Genomic DNA, 7601 nt, shown 5'->3' with positions numbered 1-7601 from the left:
GTAATGCCTCGTACCCTGTTCCGGCATCGGACATGGGTAAAGGGTGTTACAATATAGCTTTTTATATCCACATCAAAACATGTCCATTACAAGCCGCTCCAATGGCTAGTTACAACCAAAACATTTATATGCCAACATTGGCCAAGTTAACCTATACATGCCATTATAACCAAAGTTGATTTACTAAATGTATCGAGATGAGCCGAGGGATAGTGTGATGTTGCTCCGACCAGCTTCCAACCAAATTGAGCTTTTGAGTTACTATAAAACAGAGGAAATAAAAATAGAGTAAGCTTTAAAGCCTAGTAAGTTCGTATAACAAGAATTTAACTTACCAATTAAATCACATTTAAGGTAAGCAATAAATATGATCAAACCTATTTGGCCAATTGCCTAGCACATATCCTCATCAAGCATGTTAGTAAAGTAATTCACATAAATACCAAGAAACATGAATGATCTCATCAATATTCAATTTCCACATACATGTATTTATCACTTCAAGTGTCCATGAACATGTACATATCATATCTTTGTATTTCAAGTATTTATCATAGTAATTTATCTTGAATTCATATCATCTCACATCAGAACTTTACTCGTTGAATCATTTAAAATATCGATGGATACAAGGGTAGTACACATGAAGTGTACAAATCTGAAATCCATCAATTCATATTCGAGAGTGCTCATTTGAGCACATAATCAGGAAGTCCTCTCTCGAGCCATATAATAGGAAGCTCAGGTGAGCCATGTAATGGGAAGCTTCTCTGGGCTGTATAACGGGAAGTTCATAAGAGCCATAATTGGGAAATTCATGCGAGCCAATAATGGGTAGCTCCGAAGAGTCATTAATTAGGAAGCTCTGGATAGCCATATATCGGGAAGTTCAAGCGAGCCATATTAGGAAACTCCGGAGAGCCATATATCGGGATGCTCATAAGAGATGTGGTGTGTCCACAACACATGCAGGATCATAACCAATCGGAATGCTTCGAAGAGCTATTACCGGAAACTCGCAAGAACCATATAACGGGAAGCTTGAGTGGGCCATATATCGGGATGCTCATAAGAGCTAGTAACAGGACGCTCTTTCGAGCTATGGTGTGTTCACAACATATGTAAGGCCACAACCAATTCGGGAACCCTGTATCCATCGAATCTCATTTATCCAAATGAGATTTGTTATTTATCAGACATTATCGGATATGTGATCAATTTCATACATATGACATTTATACAATTCACATATACAACATTAAACTGAAACATATATATATACACAATTTAGTTACACAAACTTACCTCAACAATTGTTCGTGTACACAAAATCTACTAATCCGACACTTTTTCTTTTCCACGATCTGACTCCATATTTGGTCTATCCAGATCTATACGAGTAAATTTAGCTCAATTTAATATAATTAATATTCAATTCAGTCCAATTCACATCTTAGGCAAAATTACCATTTTGCCCTTCATCCCTAGGCTCGGAAAATGAAATTCATGCAATTTAATCCTTATTCCAAGCCTAGCCAACTTTTACATGAAACAATAATAGCCCATGTATTTCACAAAATTTATAATTTTTCCATGAATTTTATAACCTTTCAATTTAGTCCCTAAATCATAATTTCATCAAAATTCCCTTTACAAAAGTTGTTTATCTATCAACAACCTTTCATTTTCTACCATAAAATTTCATAATTCAACTATATTCATCCATGGTAAAACCCTAGTATTTTGATAACTTTGCAAATTAATACCTGAGATAGCTAAATTAAGCTATTAAGATCTCGGAAACATAAAAATTACTAAAAACGGGACAAAGATACTTACCCAATTAAGCCAAATAATCTTGCTTGAGTTCTCTTCTCTTAGCTAGGGTTTCCATGTATTTTATTTGGGAAAGATGATATAAAATGATGATATTTCTTATTTAATTAAAATATCATCTTTTATTATTACATCTTTCCAATTTAGTCCTTTTCTTTATTTAATTTTCCATGGATGAATCATCATACTTATCTACTAAATCCTCTTAATGGTCTATTTACCATATAAAGACCTCCAATTTTGAATTCCATAGCTATTTGATACCTATAGCTACTAGAACTCAACTTTGCATTTTATGCAATTTAGTCCGTTCCATCTAATTAGACTTGTAATCGGTAAAATTTTCCTAACGAAATTTTTATACGATATTCATATCATACGGTAGACCATAAAATAATTTGAAAATAAATTTTTTGGACTCGAATTTGTGGCCCCGAAACCACTGTTTCGATTTCACTGAAAACGGGCAGTTACAACTCTCCCCCTTAAAAATTTTTGTCCTCGACAATCTTACCAGTAAAGAGGTTCAGATATTGCTTTCTCATTGTTGCCTCCGGTTCCTAGGTAGCTTCCTCTATACCCTGCCATTGCTAGAGAACTTTCACTAAAGCTACCTTTTTGTTTCTTAATTCTTTTACTTCACATGCCAAAATATTGATCGGTTCCTTACTGTAAGTCATGTCAGGCTGAATCTCAACCTCTGTCGGGGAGATAACATGTGAAGGATCTGACCGATACCATCAAAACATAGACATGTAGAAAACATTGTGAATTTTGTCAAGCTCTGGCGGTAATACTAATCGGTACGCAACAGGTCCGATTCTTTCAGTGATCTCATAAGGTCCAATAAATCGTGGACTCATTTTTCCTTTATGACCAAACTGAAGAACTTCCTTCCAAGGAGAAACTTTTAAAAATACCTTGTCAGCCACCTGAAATTCTATGTCTTTTTATTTAAGATCCGCATAGGATTTCTGACGATCAGAAGTTGCTTTCAGACTATCTCGAATAACTTTCAGTTTTTCTTCAGTTTCACAGATCAAATTGATAAACCGTAATTTATACATATTTTTATCCCATGCTTAGCCCATTTGTGAATGGTTTCTCCTTAGATTTGGTGAATTCGATGCTCCTAATCCTTCAATTTCATGTTTTATACTTAGGAGAGCATAGGAAAGTAAAAAGAGTGAGAAACGGGTCGAAAATGGAGAAAATGGACCCACGTGGAAAATCAACACGGCCTGGACTTCCTCACACGGGCGTGTCACATGGCCGTGTCCATTTGGCAGGATTGAAGCACGTCCTACACGGGTAGACTACACGCTCGTGCCTATTCAACAACCTTGACCACGGGATGGAGTAATCGCACACGGAAGTGTCATACGGGCGTGTCCCTGCCAAGCCCAAGTATAGTCCTATTCGGAAAAGGCCAATTTTTAGGGCTATTAGGCATCCAAAAGCTTATTTAAACACCTGAGGAGGCACTTAAGAGGTGGACACAGAGTAGGAAACAAGGAATTACTCATGGAAAGTTGATTGATCCATCTTAGAAGCTGGATTCATCATCAAAACTGAATATCTCCCTTCAAGTTCCTTTAAGAGTTTTTGGGTTTTCTTATGTTTTGTTATCTTTATGCTTTTGAGATGTTTTCTTTCATAAGTATGAACTAAACCCCCAAATACCTAAGAGGAACAAAACTTAAGACGGATCTTGTTATTATTATTTGAATTGTATGATAAATATTTGATTTGTTCTTAATTATGTGTTCTTAATTCTTGTTTTAATATTCCAGGATATTCATTCAAGTTAACGCTCTTATTCAGAGGAGGAATAGACCCTGTCTAAGAGTAAATTTTTCGTAATTAAGCGGAGTTGATTGCACGCCTAGAGATAGGGTGACAAGATTTTGCCGGATTAGGGTGAAACCTAATAGGGGAATCCATAGATCGAGTTAATGCAATTCTAGGGTATTAATTAGAAAGAGATTTTAATTATTCAACCTAGGGTTAGACGTTATTAGTATCGATAGAGATAACAATATAACTTAGGGATTTCTACGGATCAAGTCAAATGAATAAATCTTCTTATTCAGAGTCAAATAACAAGAGAAGTCTAGGTGGATTTTTCCTTAGGTATTGTCTCAATCAATCGATTTTTCCTAAAAGTATTTTCCCAAGTTTTCTTTCTGTGCATTCTTAGTTAGTAATTAGTTTAGATAACCAAACCTCTTAATTTTTAGTCTAGATAATAAAAAAGAAGTAAATACTAGTACTCGTAGTTCCTTTGGGTTCGACAATCCGGTCTTGCTTATCTATACTACTGTTCGATAGGTACACTTGCCTTAATCGTGATAATAAGTTACTCTCAAGAACGATTCATTAAAAAAATTTTAAAACCTGTTACGAATATCACGTACCACAGATCAACAGGGTTCAACATTTACGACCATGCAGAGCTTCGTATGGTGCCATATTTATACTTGACTGATAGCTATTATTATATGTGAATTCGACTAATGGTAGATATTTTTCCCAATTACCTTCGAATTCCAAAATATAACATCGAAGCATATATTCTAAAATCTGTATTACACGTTCGAATTCGCTATCAGTCTTAGGATGGAATGTAGTACTGAAATGTAATTGTGTACCTAAAGCCTTTTGCAACTTGTTCCAGAATCGGGATGTAAACCGGGAATCTCTATCTGAAATAATGGAGACTGGCACTCCATGTAGCCTAACAATCTTAGAAACATATAACTCTACTAATCTGTTCAGGGAGAAATCGATACGTACCAAAATAAAGTGTGCAGACTTCGTCAAACAATCAATGATTACCTAAATAGCATCTTTCATTTTCGGAGATAGAGGTAACCCTGATACAAAATCCATAGTAACTTTTTCCTATTTTCATTCCAGTATCATAACTGGCTGTAATAATCCCAAAGGTACCTGATGTTAAGCTTTTACTTGCTAACATATTAAACATCTAGATACAAATTCTGAGATATCACACTTCATTCTCGGCCACCAGGACATCTTTTACAAGTCATTATACATTCTATTACTCCCCAGATGAACAGACATAGTACCATTATGACTTCATGCAAAATATTCTGTATAAGCTCTGATTTCTTTGGTACACATACTCTGCCTTTGAATAATAAATAATCATCGGATCCAATCTGAAATTCTGAATCAGAAATCGATTCACACTGTACCGGTTTAGTTTTTATAGATTTGCTATAGAAATGTTGGCTTAGCTTTCAACTCAACCAAGATTGAACCATCATCAAACAATGACAATCAGGTATTCATTGCTCACAAAGCAAACAGATACTTTCTATTTAGAGCATCTACAACCACATTTGCTTTTCCCAGATGATAATCAATAATCAGATCATAATCTTTTAACAATTCAAGCCACCTATGCTATCTCAAAATTAAAATCTTTCTACGACATCAAATAGTTTAAGCTTTTATAATCAATGAATATTTGACATTTTTTATCAAACAAATAGTGTCGCCAGATTTTTAGTGCAAATACAATAGCTACTAGGTCTAAATCATGTATCAGGTAATTCTTTTCATATAGTTTTAGCTGTCTAGAAGCACAGGCAATTACCTAACTTTCTTGTATCAAGACACAACCTAAACCATTCAATGACGCATCATTGTATATTACAAATTCCTTACCTAATTCAGGTTGAACCAGAACTGGTGCTTCAGTCAATAGGGCTTTCAACCAATCAAAACTTTGCTGACCTTTATCAGTCCATTCAAATTTCACATCTTTTTGCAATATTCGTGTCATTGACGAAGCTATCATCGAGAATCCTTTTACAAACCTCTTATAGTAATCGACTAATCCTAGAAAATTTTTGACTTCAAACACATTTTTCGGGGGTTTCCAGTTAACAATAGCTGATATTTTATTTAGATCCACTCTAATGCCTTCAGAAGAACTATATGTCCAAGAAAACCAACTTCTCGAAGCCAAAATTCACTCTTGCTAAATTTAGCATACAATTGTTGTAATAGCCCGATTTTGGGTCTAGTCGGAACAATGGTTTCGGGACCACAAATTTGAAGTATAAAAATTTATTTTTATTATATTTTTATCTTCTAAAATTTTATGGAATGATTTTGTGAAAATTTCATTCGAAAATTTTGACGTTTGGGCACTAAATTTAGTCAAAAGGACTAAATTGTAAAGAAGTGCAAATTTTGAGTTCTACATGCTGGAGATGTCTAATTGCTATGAAATTTTAAATTGGAGGTCCTTAAATGGTAATTAGACCATTGGTTAAGTTGTTGGACAAAAATGGACATGGTTAGCTATGTTTCTAAAGTTTTTCATTAATGACATTTTAGTAATTTGGTAATTAAATGAATTAAAAAGCCAAATTAAAAGCCAATTTTTATCCATCTTCCTCCCATGGTCGAAATTCACAAGGGAAGACCATGCCTAGGGTTTTTCAAGCTTTCAAGCTCGATTGTAAGTCTGTTCTAGTCCCCTTTTTAATGGTTTTTATGTTTTTGAAATCCTTGTAACATGATCTATCTATTTCTACCACTAATTTAAGACATAATCAAAGTCTAAAATTTTACCCATGATGGATATTTGTGTATTTTGATGTTTAATGGTAGAAAATGCATGTTAGTTGTTTGATAAACGACTTTTGCTTAGTGATTTTTGATAAAAATGCCTAAAAGGACCTATTTATAAAAAAGTTATAAAATAGGTGTTAAAATGTGAATAAAAAAAATGTGGGCTTCTATAAGCATGTATAAGGTTTGGCTAGGCATAGGTATTGAAGAAATTAAGTACATTTCATTTTACGAGCCAAGGGACTAAATTACAAAAATGTCAAACTTTAGGGGCAAAAATGTAATTTTTGCCATAATGTGATTTTGGGCTGATTTGAATAGTATAATGTTTAACTAAGTTAAATGTGATATTATAGATTAAGAAAAACAAGGTTCAGAATTAGAACAGGGGAAAAACAAGTATTTGACGGTTAGGCCCTTTTCGCCATTTTTATGTCGAGGTAAGTTCGTATGTTTAATAAGCATTAAATTATATATGTATAAATACTTAATTGACATAATTGTGGTAAATGCTATATTATTGAAATAAAATATGAATGCTATTAAGTACGATACTACGGAAATGATCGACAGATATTCGATACAGAGAAAGCCCCGGTTGAACCTTAGGAATAGATAGGATACAAATGTCATGACATTAGGGTTACTGAGATTACATGTAAGACCATATATGGGATATAGCATCGGTACGATACTTCATGTAAAACCATAGCTAGGCTTTGGCATCGATACGAGATTTCATGTAAGACCATATCTGGGATATGACACTAGTATGGTATTGTGTGTACGAGATTCCTGAGTATCCTTTAGTATTCCAAGTGGTTCAATGGGAAATTCAATGGAAAGAAGAGAAAAAGTATGTAAGTATTACGAATTGGTACAGTAAAGTCTATATGCATTGACTTCATGAAATTGTGAGTTCATGATTTACACGAGAAAGATTTTGTGAAAACCTTGTGTTTTTTGGCCTATACTTGTGACGTATGAAATTCGTGATAAATTTGGTTGAGGAACATGTGATTGGCTTTAGGGCCATGATATAGCATGTTTTATTCACACAAATTGTGATTTATCGGATATGAGAAAGAGGAATGATTGAAATAATTGCTTATTAAAATGACTATGGAAGTATGGGAAGATATGAGCTTTAACAA

The sequence above is a fragment of the Gossypium hirsutum genome, chromosome A01 (assembly GCF_007990345.1).
Source record: "Gossypium hirsutum isolate 1008001.06 chromosome A01, Gossypium_hirsutum_v2.1, whole genome shotgun sequence".
NCBI classification, from domain to species: Eukaryota; Viridiplantae; Streptophyta; class Magnoliopsida; order Malvales; family Malvaceae; genus Gossypium; species Gossypium hirsutum.
The sequence above is the reverse complement of the archived record's forward strand: the minus strand, read 5'-3'. Positions refer to the sequence as shown.